This window comes from Sitophilus oryzae, unplaced genomic scaffold (genome assembly GCF_002938485.1).
Source record: "Sitophilus oryzae breed Bouriz unplaced genomic scaffold, Soryzae_2.0 scaffold_1582_pilon_pilon, whole genome shotgun sequence".
Classification (NCBI taxonomy): Eukaryota; Metazoa; Arthropoda; class Insecta; order Coleoptera; family Curculionidae; genus Sitophilus; species Sitophilus oryzae.
This window is the reverse complement of record NW_022146261.1, coordinates 2,827,701-2,846,404: the sequence shown is the minus strand read 5'-3', so window position 1 is coordinate 2,846,404 and position 18,704 is coordinate 2,827,701. Positions and strand designations below refer to the sequence as shown.

Sequence of the window (18,704 nt, the reverse complement as noted above, 5' to 3'; positions counted from 1 at the left end):
TAGAGACTGTTATTTATTTTAAGACTGTACTTTATTATTGTGGGATAAAAAGTGTACAAAAAATATTAAGGTTTTTCAAAAACATCTACTTTTTCGGTAAACGACTATATTATCCTCCTTCCTATAAAAACCATTGTAGGTATTTCTCATAAAGAAAAATAAAAAGTTTCAAAAAATTTGATTATCACCCCGTATCTTATAACTTTATATATAGGGGTAAATGTAAACACGTGTTTACTATTACCCCAAAATCAAGTTTAAATTGCCCCGCCTCGTATTTTACTGGGGCATTTGTAAACACCTCTGTACTTCATTTCTCGTAAACGCTAACCCCAAATTGTAACATGCATTTTACCCTTTATTTTACCAATATAACAGTAAATAAAACTGCTACGTATACAGGGTCCGGCAATAGTGAGTCGGGCATCTGTAGCTCATAAAATAAAAAAATTGGGAATTTTGTTTAAGTGCAAACCAAAGTATGTACTAGGATGTATTTCAGGAAAATATTTTGACTTCTATAGAGTGGCTCAAAAAAGTGTGAGTGGATCGGGATGATTTTTTTTAAATGGAACACCCTGTATATTATTGCATTTTTGGCTCCCTTTCAGATCACTTTACATAATCCTAAGACATGAGTAAATATATTTCGATAATTTCAGAGATATTAATAAATAAATAAAAATTATATATTTTTCAGCCTTTCTTAAAAAATTAATTAATAATACAAGAACTGTCCTGAAATCAAAACTATATTAGATATTTACTTTAGATGGTCTGTACTTACTTTGCTATAAATATGGATATCGTCTATCATACAGGATGTTTAAAATTCTACGCCAAACTTTCTAAAATATAAAACAATTTTTCTTTGTTTTTTTAAATGGAATACCCTGTATATTATTTTTTCAATAGACGGAAAATTAAAAAATGAACATTTTTTGCATTTAGAGTATTTCAAAATTTTTAACGGTTTTGCAGATATTCCAAATTTTGTATCATATGAGCATTTTCCACAGTAAATTTTTATCAAAGCCACCCAATGATTTTTCCCTCGTATTTTACCATTGAAAGCGCCATATGAAATAATACTGTGTATCCGGAAAAGTATTAAAATTTTATAATACTTTAAATACAAAAATGTTCATTTTTAATTCTCCATCAAATAAAAAAATAATATACAGGGTGTTCCATTTAAAAAAACGAAGAAAAGTTATTTTATATTTTTGAAAGTTTGGCGTAAAATATTGAACATCCTGTGTGATCTACGATTACCATATTTATAACAAAGTAAGAACAGACTATCTAAAGTAAATATCTAATATAGTTTTGAGTTCAGAACAGTTCTTGTATTTTTAATATATTTTTTTAAGAAGGATTGAAAAATATATATTTTTGATTTATTTTTTAATATCTCTGAAACTATCGAAATAGATTTACTCATATCTTAGGATTATGTAAACTGATCTGAAAGAAAGCCAAAAATGCAATAATATAGAGGGTGTTCCATTTAAAAAAAATCATCCCGATCCACTCACACTTTTTTGAGCCACTCTATAGAAGTTAAAATATTTTCCCGAGATACATCCTCATACATACTTTAGATTTTCACTTAAACAAAATTCCCCAGTTTTTTATTCTAGGAGCTACAGATGCCCGACGCACTATTGCCGGACCCTGTATAGATTATCCTACCTTATTTACAAATTGAAATCTATATTAATATATAAAATCCTTAAGTGACTGACATACTGATTAATCACGATCCTGCTCAAACGACTCAACGTAAGAAGCTCAATTTTGGCATACAGGTTAATTCTAGGGTGTAGAGGTTCGATAAGAAGGGATTTTTCGAAATTCGATTTCCAAGAGGGTGAAACCACCTCTCAAATATTAGGTACAATATTTTTTATTTTTATAAACGGTCAAGTTTCCGAAAAACGCTTAAACACGTATATTTTATTTTGTTTTTTTACATATTTTAAGATTTTTTAAAAATGTATACAGGGTGTTTGGAAAAATCTGGTCATTGATTAATCACGATCCTGCTTAAAGCGCTTGACGTAAAAACCTGATTTTTGGAAAACAGATTGACTTTAGGGTGTAGAGGTTCGATAAGAAGGGATTTTTCGAAACTCGAATTCTAAGGGGGTGAAACTATCCCTCAAATATTAAAATAGTTTTTATTTAAAAACCGGTGAGTTTTTCGGAAAAATTCTTAAACACGTATATTTTATTTTGTTGTTTTACATATTTTAAGACTTTTTATAAATTTATACAGGGTGTTTCATAAAATATGACCATTGAGTAATCACGATTCTGCTGAAACTGCTTGACGTTTAAAGCTGATTTTTGACAAACGGATTGACTGTGGGGTGTAGAGGTTCGATAAGGAGGGGTTTCTCGAATCTCAAATTCCAAGAGGGTGAAAACGCCCCTCAAATATTACAATATTTGTTATTTAAAAAACGGTTAGTCTTTCGGGAAAACGCTTGGACAAGCATAATTTATTTGGTTTTTACATATTTTGAAATTTTTAAAAAATCATACAGGGTGTTCCAAAAGTTGGATAATTTCTAACCACGATTCTGCTTAAACTGCTTGACGTAAAAAGCTTATTTTTGGCAAACGGATTTTTCGAAAGTCAAATTCCAACGAGATGAAACTACCCCTCAAATATTACCAAGTTATATAATAATATCGCCATATTGTTTTTTCTCATGCTGACATAAATGTGAAAAAAAATTATCCAGTGTGTATGTTAATGAAAATTGTTGCTTTGCTTTATCATCACCATTACAAATGATTAATTCGACGCGAACGAAGTCGCTGGTACACGCTAGTTATTCAACAAAATTTTACTATAGGATATAAAATGTTTTACAAGTTTTAAAGCAGCTCTCCAAGAAAAAGCTCTTGCGCCATAAACAAATAGTACTAGAAACTCATAAAATCAAATAAGTATTAATCAAACACGTGGGTACAAGTGTAGACACTCAACTTATTTTCTACCCGTCAAATTCCGTTATTGTACAGGGTGGGTCAAATTCGACGCTTTTAAATGGAAACACCCTTTTCTATAGGAGATAGACAAAAACTAATATCGGTGTCTGGAGCTCAATTTTTGTCAAAAACATGATGGTGAAAACCGCATATCGATATCTGTTACCGTTTCGGAGTTACGGGGTGTTTTTCAAAAATATGCATTTTTAACAAACATCGATTTGTAACCTTTTTGCTATGGAAAATTTTGTATTTTTATGAAAACATTTTCAAAGCACTTTTTTTACGTAGAATTTAATGGTTTAAGTATATTTTTTTTAATTAATAATTTAGGAATTATCAACAGAAAATTTGATTTTTTGTATGGGACACCCTGTATATTTTTAATTTATTGAAAAGAATTTAAAATTACCTTTCCAAAAATATAACACACTTGATATTTTGCTCGATTCCTCTTCGAGATATAGCGTATATAAAAATTCGCCCGCGTTAAATAAGTAGGCTTTGAACGGCACCGGCTGTAATGTAAAAAAAATTCTAGCTGTGAGCATCAATTAAAACGAAAATAATATTTGCTATGAGAGATGCAGAATTTTATAACAATTTAAAATATATTTAACCAACAGTAACTAGTAGTATTTTGACATTTTGCTATAGGTGTTCGACATATCGACCGTCTTCTATTATGGACAGACGGGGCAGTTTTTTAACATTTCTCGCGGAATTCATTAACTCAGTGGAGGTGAAAGATACCCTCTCATAACTGCTAAGTATTTCTAATTCTTGTCTAGATTATAAGGAAGAATAAGGAACCTTTATTCTTCCGCAAATATATCCATAGGATTTAGGATTAGATCCATGGGCACTAAGTCAGGCGGCCTCGACGGCCAACGGCTGGGATCTTGGTTAGCTATTCAATTATTCTAGAAATTGGCTGCAAAAATTTGCTGATAACTTCAGCGTTCAGAGGCGGTGTGTCGTCTTGCTGGAAAAATATGTTTTCGAGTTTCATTAAGGGCATAGCATCAATAAGGGGTCCAAAGCCTACTAGTTAAAAGTGGCGAACTTTTACAAATTCTGTATTTCGAAGGGGATTGTAACAAAATATCAAGTGTGCTATATTTTTGGAAAGGTAATTTTAAATTCTTTTCAGTTAATTAAAAATATAGAGGGTGTCCCAAATAAAAAATCAATTTTTCTGTTGATAACTCTTAAATTATTAATTTTAAAAATTATACTTAAACCATTAAATTCTACGTAAAAGGTGCTTTTGGAAATGTTTGCATAGAAATACAAAATTTTCCATGGCAAAAAGTTACAGCGATTTGTTAAAAATGCACATTTTTGAAAAACACCCCGTAACTCCGAAACGGTAACAGATATTGATGTGCGGTTTTCACCATCATGTTTTTGATGAAAATTGAGCTCCAGACACCGATATTAGTTTTCGTCTATCTCCTATAGAAAAGGGTGTTTCCATTTAAAAGCGTCGAATTTGACCCACACTGTACCTGTTCACAATTGCCCCTGTTTACGATTAGGTACGCCAACTGACCCTAATAGATTTTATACGCCTCCGCATAGCTCTTGATGTGACAAAAAACGTTTTTTGGAAACCAGGTTCGAAAATATGATTTTTTTCCTCAAAAAGTACCTATTAGTTTTTTTACAAGAGACAAAAAATGTAGTAAATTCTAGAAAGACCATTTTACGAAAAAAAATCGGTCGTCGTTTGAGTGGGAAATATTTATACTAAAATTTAGGTAAGGGTGGGGGTAGTTTTCACCCTCTTCGTAACTTTTCTTGATTTTTGTGAAAGTCAAATGTTAAAGCGCTTAGCAAAACATAGAAAACCAAAATTTCAGTCAAATGGGAATAATTAACTGTTAATTAAATTAAAATATCTGAAAAAAATGTGTTTATTTTTTTTAAGGTTTGATGCTCTCTAATGGATAAACGGAGCACTTTTGTATAGAGGTAAATCGCGTGTCCAATGAACTTAATTTGATTGCAAAAATACGTAGTAGTTCTATGTCCACGGAATATTGGGACACCCTGTGAGGTCCTATTTAATATAAATTGGTATTCAGCTGCGGTTTAACCTTAATTATAAGGAACAGATAATAACAAATTTTAAGATGAAAGTGCGTCTTGTTACGTTACTCAACGTTTTTTTTTTAATTAGCTTTTAATATATTATAGTAAACACATCTTTTCTTCGTTCTCAGCCTGGTTCCATCCAGTGTTGGATATGGGCCTCTTCTAGGTTTTTCCATGCTTCGCGATCTCTAGCCAATCTTATCCATTGTCTTCCCGCCACTGCCCTGACGTCATCGACCCATCTCTTTTTTGGTCGGCCCATACTTCTTGTTGTTCCCCTAGGTCTCCATAGGATTACTTTTTGGGGCCATCGGTCTGTATCCTGTCTTGCCACATGTCCTATCCATTGCCACTTCAGACTTGCCACTCTTTTAACGACATCTATTAATTTTGTTTTTTGACGTATGTGGGTATTCCGTATTTTTTCCCTAATGGTGACTCCCAACATGATTCTTTCCATGGCTCTTTGTGCTACTCGTAGTTGTTCTGCTGTTTTTCGGATAATTGCCATAGTCTCTAAGCCATACGTAAGCACAGGTAGAATGCAGCTGTCGTAAGCCTTTTTCTTTAGGTTCATGGGCACCTTTTTATCCTTGAAAATATTGCTCATATTTCCAAATGCTACCCATGCCAAATGGATCCTGCGTTTGATCTCCGTATTTTGGTTTTCCTTGCCCAGCTTGATTTTAGTAAACACATAATAAACATAGAATAACAAACTTAGGAATTTTGTTTAAGTGCAGATCTAAAGTATGTTCTAGGATGTATTCCAGGAAAATATTTTAACTTCTATAGGTTGGCTCAAAAAAGTGTGAGTGGATCGGGATGATTTTTTTTAAATGGAACACCCTGTATATTATTGCATTTTTGGCTTCCTTTCAGATCACTTTACATAATCCTAAGATATTAATAAATAAATAAAAAATTATAACATTTCGATAGTTTCAGAGATATTAATAAATAAAAAAAAATTATATTTTTCAACCTTTATAATAATAAAAAAATAAATTTTTAAATAATAAAAAATTATTAAAAATACGAGAACTGTCCTGAAATCAAAACTAATTAGGTATTTACTTTAGATGGTCTATACTTAACTTTGCTATAATTATCGTAACCTTAAAGCATACAGTATGTTCAAAATTCTACGCCGAACTTTCTAAAATATAAAATATTTCTCTTTGTTTTTTTTAAATGACTTTTAACACCCTGTATATTATTTTTTTATTAGATGGAGAATTAAAAAAGATAGACGCGCAGATACACGCAATATTATTTCATATGGCTCACTCAATGGTAAAATACGAGAGAAAAATCATTGGGTGGTTTTGATAAAAACTTACTGTGGAAAATGCCATATGAAATATAAAACCGCAAATATCTGCGAAACCGTTAAAAATTTTGAAAAATTCTAAATACAAAAATTGTTCATTTTTTAATTCTCAATCTATTGAAAAAATAATATACCTACAGGGTTAAATTTAAAAAAAAAGTTTCGCGTAAAATTTTGAACATCCTGTATGATATCCGATTACCATATTTATAGCAAAGCAAGTACAGACCATCTACAGTAAATATCTAATATCATTTTGATTTCAGGACAGTTTTTGTATTTTTAATAATTTTTTTAAGAAAGGCTAAAAAATATATATTTTTTATTTATTTATTAATATCTCTGAAACTATCGAAATATCTTTACTCATATCTCATACCTTAGGATTATGTAAAGTGATCTAAAAAGAAGTCAAAAATGCAGTAATATACAAGGTGTTCCATTAAAAAAAAATCATCCCGATCCACTCACTTTTTTGAGCCACCCTATAGAAGTTAAAATATTTTCCTGGAATACATCCTAGAACATACTTTAGATTTACACTTAAATAAAATTCCTAAAGTTTGTTATTCTAGGAGCTACAGATGCCCGACGCACTATTGCCGGACACTGTAGATCTCAAATCTCGCGATAAAAGAAATATCTATATTTTCTCTTTGTCGCTTTTCAAATAAGTCCAGTTTTGAAAATTTTCACATTCACTGTTTTCTCCTTCCACTAAATCTAATTTACGATTACTAGTTCTATTACCTATATATACCGGGTGCGTCTCAAAACTGGCTTACCCCTATATTTTTTTTATTCTTTTAGTTAAAAAAACGAGATTTGGTATGTTAGTATACGACATAAATTAGGATTGATTGACGTATTCAAACGTTTTCGGTCACTTCCGGTTTCACCGGAAATGACTACAACATTTGATTTTTAAAAGGCACCCTAGGTATTTTTTTACTTTATTCGATAGAAAATAACACTCTGAATAGTATGACATATCATATGTCAACTTTTGACATTTTCGCATATGGTTATTTAAATTATACCTTACGGTTCATAACCATGATACAAAGAAAATAAGGTATGATGTTGTGCAGGTTGGTCATTTCGTCACAGGTGATAAACGGCACTATTGGTCGGCAAGCCCCGCTCGCCAATTTCAAATTGTCAAACAGATGACACATAATAAATGTGTATAACTTTTGTTAATGTTAATGTGTCATAACTTTTCAAATGTCAAGCTCAATGATTTGACATAACTTTTGGGGTTCTGTCCTGATTCTTCCCTATTTTCATATACATATAACTAAAATATACTCAGAGTGTTCCCTATTTAACCCCGTGGGCTGTTTTCCTGCTGTAAGAAAAAGACAACATAACTCAGCTCCATATTAATGCTGCATAAATCTATTTCACACGGATATCGATTGAACTACGATTGCGCCAAACTCCGATTGATTGTTGTTTTAGTGTTATAGTTCTATTTGGATTACTTTTTATATGTGCGCATAAAGGAGTGATTTTGTTTAGTTTATTGTTTCCAATTATTTTTTGATATTTTTCCAACTCCAGGATAATGTGTTATAAATAATAAAAATATAAATAAAATTGAGGGTTAGGTGAAATGTCAGTCAACCACTTCCCTTTAAAAACACCGACCAATGAAAACTTCTTCAGGTAAGGCATGCGCAGTTAAATGAATATCCGGGTAGAATAGAAAATGCCTTATCCTTGTATATGAATTTTTAAAGTAGCTCAACCTAAGACGTTTATGGATGTAAAGCACCAGATGGCGGGGCGTATTTCACAGTCTTTTACTACAGAAAAATATTTTTTGTTACTCTGAATTTTGAAGCGACCAATAAAAACAGAGAAAATAAAAATCGATAATTTTCGGACTGTGCCAGTTAATTGTTATTATCGATCAGATTTTTTTGTTCATAGATAGAGGTAAAGTTGGTACTTACCTGACCACATTAACTGATAAATTCAATGGCCGACGAGGCCGATGCTTTCACCGATAAGAAAAAAAACCTGTTTGTTTAGATACCTTCGAGATATTTTTCTTTGAATGCATTTTAAAGTATTTTATATTTGTCCGCTTGATCTATTGCACGTGCCTTCGTTCGAGGTTTTCGTTTTAAACAGCGTTCTTATTTCTTTGTAGCTGCTGTGGTTGTAGTACTAGATTACATTTTAGTTTAATTATATTGTTTAGTAGTAGCTAATATTTGTGTTTGCAGTTTATTATTTGTAGTAGTTGAAGGGATATTTGTTATTTTTTCTTTTTGTTTGGTTAATTAGTAAGTTTGATCATTTTTTCAGTGTAAAGTCTTCTTCTACTTTACACTGAAAAAATGATCAAACTTACTAATTAACCAAACAAAAAGAAAAAATAACTAAATTATCCCTTCAATTCATCCTACTACTTAACTACAAAATAATAAACTATAAAAACACTACTAAACTAATTCTGGTATTCTACACTAAACATTATAATTAAACTTAATAAAATTAATCTAATTACTACAACCACAACAACTACAAAGAAATAAGAACATTTTTTAAAACTAGAAGAAACAGAACTTCGATACGTGCGACCAGTATAATAGATCAAGCGGACAAAGAATATAAAATACTTTAAAAATGTGCATTCAGAAAGAAGTTTTTTTCTTATCAGTGAAAAGCATCGGCCTCGTCGGCCTTGCGGAATTTGTCGGGTATTTACAATGGTCGAATTGAATAATTACCAGCTTTTATAGCATATCTAATAGACAAAAAGTATCTGGTCGATTAGTAACCAATTGGCACAGTCCGAAAATTATCGATTTTTATTTTCTGTAGTTGTGTAGTGTTTTTATAAGAGATTATATTCGTTTATTTTGTAGATGAGTGGTGAAGGTATTTGGGTATTTTTTCTTTTTGTTTTTCTTCTAATTGTAGTAATTCTATTAAGTATTGTGATAGATACACTATATCTTCTTTCAACTCCTTTGAAAAGTGCTTATCATATAATTTTGGTTTTCTGGTAGTAGAATATACGAAAAAAAAATCTGATCAGCTTTATTTTAAAATAAATTAATCAAGTCTTATTAATCAAATAAATCTAGTCAAATAATAATAATAGTTAGTTTCTAAATACTATACAGGGTGAGTTTCCTACGATGTTCGCTATGGGTATCTCGGAAACTACTGGAGACAGAGAGTCGGTTAAATGGGGAAAGAACTGCAGTTTTGTGGGGTCTTAAATATGCGCCTTTCGGATTTTTCGGTGAAGTTCAAGGCTTACTAGATATTACGAAAAAAAATTTTGGCTATTTTAAAACTTGTCTCTAATTCCATTATAATCTACCGTATGATCGAATAAAAACGGCGTCAACGATGGCTATGAAATGAAGATCGTTGTCATTTTATATGTAAAATTATATGGAAAATATCATCGATCCTCATTTCATAGCCATCGCTGACGCCGTTTTTATTCGATCATACGGTATTTTAGCCAAAAAATTTTCAGATAAAAGTTGTAGATAATCACATACCTAATGAGTTTGTGTTTTCTGTTTTTTTTCTAAAGCCTGTCATTTTTGACATATGACACAAACATTGTGTTTTTTTTTAAATGGAAACCCTAGTTGGCCATGACTTCATAAAGAGCCCCATTCTTTAAGCTTTTCAGCGATATAGGTATAATATGTTTTTTTCGAAAAATTACAAGTTATAGCCAATTCTTTTCTTTCTTGGCTAATTCCCATACCAATAATACCATGCCAATTAGTTGTCGTCAAAAATGTAAAAAGTTTTATGTTTTCAAAAAAAATATCGTAAAATTGGTAAAGCACTCAATTTAGAATAAAATAATCCAAGAATGAAATGATTCTTTTATAAACCTGCATTAAATCAAATTAAAATAGGTATATAACTTTTTTTTAAATATTAATTAACAGCAATTAGCATTATCATAAATTATAAATAATGTACCAACATATCGAAATAATAATTTCTTTGTTAATACGGTTTAGAATTCTTAAAATAACAGGCAAAAATAATCCACAATTTACAATAAAATAAAAATTTCGTTTAAATTTCTTAATCAGCTGATCACTATTAAAGTTCGCAGAAACCCGGGCTATATTATTACATTACTCTGAGGAAAATAACGAAAATAATCGATATTTTTGACTCCGCCCCGAAAGGTTCACGATTTGTCCTCCAGTTGGCAGCACATTTTGTCTAGTCGGTTGAACAACTTTAAGAATATATAAACAAGGGTCTTATGCAGAATTCCATATTTCTCTTTCACTGTTTGTGCTTCACTTTTTGGAGATTAGGCAGAGTATATTTTAGTTATATGTATATGCATGCCTATTTTAGGTCTTTTTTATTAGTGGCAATTGAACAATATGGATATGTCATTTTCTATCGAATAAAGTAAAAAAAAAATACCTAGGGTGCCATTTAAAAATCCAAAGTTGTAGCCATTTCCGGTGAAACAGGAAGTGACCAAAAACAATTGAATACGTTAATCAATCCTGCTTTATGTCATATACTAACATACCAAATGTCGTTTTTTTATCTGAAAAAATAAAAAAGTTATAGGGGTGAGCCATTTTTGAGACGCACCTGGTACCCGGTATGTTGCCATAGTATCAAGATATTATATTTTTTATCTTTTAAAAAATTTTAAAACATTTAAAAAATTTAAAAAAAATACAAAATTCTCATTATTTTTTACAAAAAACCCTAGACGTATTTTTGGGGTCGAATTAATGACTATACACTAGGTATAGTCTCTCCAACGACTCAGATAGGCGATATCCAAAAAATGACAGCAAATACAATTTGCATGTAAATTAAAATGACAGTTACAATTACCACTGTCAGGAATCTTCTCGTCGGACAGACTATACCCCTAAAATATTTGCACTTATTTAAGACTCACCCTGTATACTTTACTTAATAAAATGCTTGTTTCAATTTCTAATATTACGCGGTGTTTTCAAGGATCGTAATCTGCCCGCTTAGAACGACGCGACGGTCTCCCTTATTTGTAAACTTTGCGGTCCTTAAAGTGTATGCAACCAACAATTCATTTAAAATAACCAAATAACCCGCCCGACGCGCGTCGTCTATTTGGGCAACCGATTCACCGCCTCCAAATACGCCACTCTCGTCTACGGTGCGTAAAAATCGTAATAAGCTCGTCCTACCCGTGTTTAATTCGACAGGAACTCGTTATTATGCTCCCTATCGGGTCACATGTAAATCGATCGTTTCGAGGTTCCCCCACGGCTTTCTAACGCCATGCCTATCCTATATCCTATGTGCCAACGGATTTGCACGTGGCCACTCGTTGGCCCAGCGCATGACCGTGCCGGTTGGGAGAAGTGCGCCGGGGAACCGATTCGTGATGGCGAAACACGTTCCATAGGCGTACGCTACATCACTTTAAAAAAATACACCAAGCAAATTTTAAACATTAATAAGCGTTTTTTTTAACTTGAATACCGGGCGCGTCTCAAAAGTGGCTCACCCCTATAACTTTTTTATTTTCTCAGATAAAAAAAACGAGATTTGGTATGTTAGTAAAGTACGTGTACTGGATCTGTGTCTATGAAAGGAATGCGGACAAAAACATTTAAATTTATCAGCAATATGTTTTTACGTCTACTTGACGAGTACGTCACCGCAAATCGCCCCGCCCACTCATTTTATTGGCTATTTGCAAATTTGTCGAATTTTTTTTGATGGGACGCGTCGTCTAATTTTTTACGAAAAACATCGAGGGAATATCGTTTCCCCTCTCACGGATACCTCGTAGCTACAGAACGGACAGACGTACTGTATGACATAAATTAGGATTGATTGACGTATTCAATTGTTTTCGGTCACTTCCTGTTTCACCGGAAATGACTACAACTTTTGATTTTTAAATGGCACCCTCGGTGTTTTGTTGTTTTATTTGATAGAAAATGACACTCTGAATAGAAAGACATATCATATGTCAACTTTTGACATTTTCGAATATGGTTTATTTAAAATTGCAACATGCCATTCATTACGACAATTTGGCTCGAAATACCAAGTGTGTGGTACCAAATTATTCCTAAAAAAATGCTTTTTCCAAAAATAAGATTTGCGCATCTTTTAATTGGCCAGAACAAGACACGAATAACATTAGACGATCAAATCTATTTTACCAAAGCTTCTTGATTAAAAATTAGTGTTTTTAACACAACCATGGCACGCTATATTGAAATTTAAAATTCAATTTTGTTTTAAGCAAACATACCAAATCTCGTTTTTTTTTTTATCTGAAATAATAAAAAAGTTATAGGGGTGAGCGACTTTTGAGACGCACCCGGTATAGTCGTTTGTAAATATTAAATAATAATAATAATATTTTTAGTATTTTAAATGTATTTACTACTACTAGTTAATTAAGGTTATGTTTCATTAAACGTTCTAGTTGTATGGATTTAGCGGTGCTGAATTCTGTAAAAAAAGTTGAATTTTTGAATCATTTTGAAAAACTCACAGCTTTTTAATAAAAATGTGTGTTTTTAATCTGTTTATAAGCTGTCTGCCAGTTTTGTAGAACAAAACAAAGTATAGTCTGTGTTACGAATCAGGGAAGATTTCGACAGCAGACATCCAAAAAAATGACAGAAAATGCAATTTCAAATTCACAATTTGACTGTGAATGACAGAAAGAATTGTCACTGTCAGGGATCCTGTTATCGGACAGACTGAGCACGTAGGCACCTAATACGCAGATGTAGGATGTATGACTGTTATATAACTTTAGCCTATTTAAAAAAACCGATTTGTTTACAGAAAACTGATTTAGAGCATATTTCTGAGATAAACCTTAATTTCTTTAGCCCGGAGGAGTATCGACTGTGGTATCGATATCCCCCCCCCCCCCTAAAATCTGTAAATTTGGTTAAATATTAGCCTTTTTCTTGGGTTAAAAGTGACACCCTAAAAAGCATATTCTACATTACTTTTTATTTGGGCCCCGGCGCCTAAAATAAATTCCTGTATCCGCCTCTGTGTATATCTCTATCTCTGCCTATAAGACAAAAAGTAACGATATTCAAAAGACGAACTCAAATTTTGTAATGTATTATTTCATGTTCATTCACAAAAAGAGAGGACGCACTGACATCAACACCTAAATCAACAGATAACACACATGCCATGAAACCCTGAATTATGGTTTATTTTGGTTTCGATCATTGGATATTTCCTTACCATGAAGGATAATTTAATGGGGCTAATATTTTACCTACAGTTTAAAAAATCCAACCTTTGAATTTAACAACGTTTAGAAAAATTTTAAAATTAGGTAAATTATTTACGATATTTTTAAAATTATTTTAAAAATGGTTTCGGTAGAGGAGCGCCAATGACGATATCTTTGCTTCGACTCCAAAAAAATATTCCTGGCAGGTAGAATACCCATAGCCATAAATTTAAAAATAGGCTATTGGAACCAGTGAAAATAAATATTCTACCATGATGGCCGAAATTTTTTTTCTCATTTGTTCGACTGGGATAGATTATTTGAGCGGTGCAGCTGTCTCCCGGAGACGCGGGGATCGCCATAGCAACGACCACAGCCGAGCAGCGCCGAACAAACTTGATTCCTATTCGCCGAACTGGCAAACAAAAGACCCCACGGAATTGAAATGGTGGCCTCTCACTCCGCACCCCTCCCAGATAATAACGTGTAATGCGGTGGGGCGTACAGTTTTACCATTGGTCGAAGCCGAAGGACGATTCAGCTCCAGTCGAAGCCACCAGCCAAGGCAGTAGTCCGAATTCCAATTATCTTTATGGTTAGTTGTGTACCTATAGTGTAAAGTGTACTTTTAGTGCTTCCCGTTGGTTCCGGTGCTAGACAATTTATTAGAAACATCGTGGCGTACTTGTTTTATCTTAATTTGCTTTCATGTCGTTTTCAGTTGCTTTTTGTTTGAGTTTGTCGTGATATGGAACGTAGTAGGGGCTTCGCGTTTTATACGAAAAGGTTAGTTTTTATTTTTCATTTTTATTTTTTGGCTTGATTTGCTCCCGTTATATTTTAGTTGCGTTGCCATTTACTACGCGTTCGACGGAGGAACTACATTCTGCCTAACGGTACGTTTTTCTATATGTTGTGTTACGGCTTTAATCCTTCATGTTGTCCTTTTTAAAAATGGCGTTTATGTTTACCAATAACCGCCCAGTTTTAAAAGATAATTTTTTGTCATCATAACAAATTTACGTTGTATAACGTTGTTTGTTCCACACTTAGGTATATACTTAATATCTGTTACTTATCCTTCAAGACGTATAAGGAATTCTTATTTGCAAAAATAGATTGATATGTATTGAAAATATACTAAAATTATAGCCCTATAACCTACTACATAACCTGATGATACCAATATATCCAATCGATAAATTTATATCTATGTCAGTTTACTAATACTTAATTTAGGTATCTTATTATACACGAGTACCGTACAACTCACCGCCATATTTTATAATAAACGTGATAAAACTTACCTGAGGTTATAAAAGTTCCATTGTGACTGAAAAAAAATCGATCCGGCAACGTTGTGCGCTTTAAGAAGTTAAAGGCGACATTCGAGCGCCATTAAAGGGGAACTGGCGGAAGGTTGTATCGGAGAGAGAAGTCCAATGTGTTTAAAGGGGAACCGTAGCGGCAGTCTGATAGATTAGCTATTCGCTGGTTGAATATGTGGAAGGGATTGCGAATGGCGAAGCACACCAAATAATTAATGTGATTGGGTAGCAATTATATTTTTGCCTACAGGTCGAAAGTATTTTCATTTAGATTATTTTAAGTTACAGTTAAGTTTGCAGGATTTATGAAAGTAAAGGATTTAAGTAGTGTTTTATATTTGGAATTATTACACTTTAAAAATTCGGAGGCACCGTTCAAGAATAAAGTGAGGACTTGGTAGTTTGGTTAGGAAAATTATTATACAGGACCTGCTTACCTATGTCCCCGGATTTTGTCTTTACAAGAGGCAAAACTTTTTGATACCTACTTAATTAACTTTTTAACCATTCTTCATAAAAGTTTTTGCTTAGTATTCTAAAGTGGTTAATCTCGTTTATACTTTTCTAAATTTTCTTGTCGTTTTGGAGAAAAATTAAAAATCATTGAAAAATACTTTTAGAATTTTAGAATAAGTGGGTGGGGGGTTAATCTCTGCGACCTTAGAGATCTATTGTGTCCCCCTTTCTTGAGTTATAACTCATCATACAATCCCAGGACTTCCTACGGAGACCCGTGTCCCTCACAGTCGAGGAGCTACGACCCAGGCCGGGTAGACGAAACGGTAGCTTGATGACAGCTATTATAAAATGCACATGTTGCGAAATCGATCAAATAATATAAGTCTGTAAAATACATTTTAATTTATTATTGTGCTATATAAAAATGTCTTAATATTTGACAAAAACTTTGATGTGCCGATTACACTTACCTTACTATTATCGAAATCCAATTTCTTTCCAGATACCAATTTCATGGATATATAATATCATCGACCTTAGTTCTGAACATTATTTGGAAAAAAACAAAATAAAAATGAAACTTCTATACATCCTGTATATCTACGAAACGACGAAATTTAGGAGATAAATGTACCTATACATATACGAACCATGACCAACATGACAGACAGGCCAGAGACATCGATTTGTGACGTCACCGCACTAGTCCGGCTTTTGTATTGTGCCATATTGTACTGCATATAGGTTTTGCATAAATAATAGTATTTATTGATAGTTTTGCCCGATATAAATATGAAAAATATTATACACAAAAGTATTATAAAATAACATTAACTTTTTATCGCGTTAAAGTAATTGAATAGCATTAAAATTTAGATCTAAAGCACGAATATTAATATGAAATTACAGCATAAGATGAACAAAATAAAATCTAGATAATAAAAAGCGTGTTCTAAAATTGCGTTAGTGAGTATTTAGCAACTAGTACTAATATATCTGTGAAAAAGTTTCCAAATATTAAAAAATTTGAAAACTATACGTTTATCGACAAGTTAAGAAAATGTATTGTATATGATAACGGCAGAATACATTTTAAAGTTTAATTAAAAATAATTCTAAAAATTTGCCTAACATATTTAAAAAATGTGGATATCAGATAGAATTAACTATTAACATTAAGTATTTTGTAGTTCGATGTTCATCAAGTAACCATCTCCATGAATCGTAAATAAAAAGATAAAGATATCATTTTTTTATATAAAATACTGAAATAAAGTACAAATTCATTTAATTTCTTTGAAATATATTGCCATTTCATAATAATAATAATACTTTTCAATATTTATTTCATCCTGAATTTCCAAATCTTGTTTTCTTTTTTTTTGTTTACTCTATTAAGTTTCAAATCTGGACACAAAAATTTATAGTAAATAGTGTAAAATGTATTAACAGTCAACAATATCTTCACAAGTGAGGAAACATGAGATATGTATGATGTTTACTTAAAAAATAATAGAAATTCCGAAATGGTCTGCGCAAGTTATAGAACATTGTATCCCGAAAGGACACAGCCTCATCGTACTATTTTTGCACGGATTTCAAGAAATTTAGCAGTTGCCGGTAGCTTTAAAAACAAGATGGCAATATTTTAAAAGGCTTAACCCTTAAGTACTAACATATTGAAATAGTCGCGCTTATACTAACAGACCGTCTGAGAGACGCATTAAAAAAAATTCATATTTTGGTCGTGTCTAACAGATTTTTTGTAAGTGGAGTGAATCATTAGCATTAAAACTACAGGAAAAAAATATCTAATGCTTATATTATGCGAACATGTTTTATATTTTTGAAATAAAAGTACTAATTTTGGATTTTTGACATATCTTTGTTTCTCATCGAGATAGAAAAAAAAGCGAAAGGAAAATGAAAAAATATATTGATTATTATATTTAGCATATAAAAACCTATCTATTAAGCACAAAAAAGCAAAAGAAAATATAAAGAATAAAAAAATGACAATGCCTAAAGATGGGCTTGTGTCCTACACACTTTTTTGCGCATTCCAAACAAATTGTTCTCTTCACTTTCTTCGATATTAGTTTACTGATCGTTCACATCCATATTTTCAGCATCTATATTAAAACATACACAGCTACATACCATTAGATATTAGTTAAAAACCGTTTTTTTTACCTTCTTAATTCGAATTCAGAATTATGATCGCTCACTATGGCAAAATTTTCCCCACATTCGGATTCTTTGTCACTATTTTGCTATTATCGCTGCCAGTCCCTTCAAACCACTTTAGAAGAGTATCCTTGTAATCTTTCTTGCCATACTTTACATGTTTTGAGCTACTAGGTTCTTGATTCATTCCACAAATTAAAAAAAAACTTACGTTAACGCTAACACTCCGTCTGTCAGACGGTATCGACAGTTTGAACTAAAATATTTCGAAAACTACACACTTTCGCAAATTGCCCTGCCGGCCTTTAACTTGTTTTGATGCGTATTGAAATTACATAGTTGGATGATAATTAGAAGTGGAGGGGAGAGGAGATGTCATATGTCCAGCTAGTCCTTTGCGTCTGTGAGACGGGATGTTAGTACTTAAGGGTTAATGATAGTAAATGTGCCAGCTCAGACTGAAATTAATCCGGAAACTTCTAGCCGTAAAATAAGTCGCGAGTGTTGTATAAGTAATTCCTATGTAGGGAAAATTATCAAAAAACATAAATATTACAACTTTAAATTTAAATATGTACCAAATTTACATTTTTTACATGCTGCTGGTGATCACGAGAGAAGATTACAATTTTGCAAACGGTTTCGGTAGTGTTCAAGAGAGCCCCCTTTTTTCTAGAAAAATATTATGCACGGATGAATCTTTATTTACAAATTCTGATACATTTAGCAACCAGACCACAAATAAGATTAAGTATGCTTTGAACGTGTTCTTGACAATAACATTTTAAGTTCTGTATTGACCTCACTGTTTTAAACTTTACTATAAATGTTTGTGTCCAGATTTGACACTTAAAAGGGTAAACAAGAATTAACTTGCTGTCATATAAAGCGTCAATTGGATTTCCAAAGCAGACTGGATCTTTCGAGCGAATTTTTAAAAAAATTATTTTTTAGTGAATTTACATAATAATGAATAAAAGTTAGATACCAACGTATACAGGGTGTTTCAAAACAAATGCGAAAAACTTCAGGGGGTGATTCCTTGTTCAAAATA

At 32.1% G+C, this 18,704-nt stretch overlaps 1 protein-coding gene across 1 annotated transcript in view; it reads right to left on the bottom strand.

Moving 5' to 3' along the window:
- LOC115879531 (D-2-hydroxyglutarate dehydrogenase, mitochondrial-like) overlaps nucleotides 1–11,679 on the bottom strand; it is a 186,491-nt gene extending 174,812 nt beyond the window's left edge. Inside the window, exon 1 of the mRNA XM_030896414.1 lies at nucleotides 11,370–11,679. The gene's annotated coding sequence lies outside the window, so the exon portion shown is untranslated. The remainder of the gene's footprint in view (nucleotides 1–11,369) is intronic.
- Nucleotides 11,680–18,704: the final 7,025 nt, after the last annotated feature.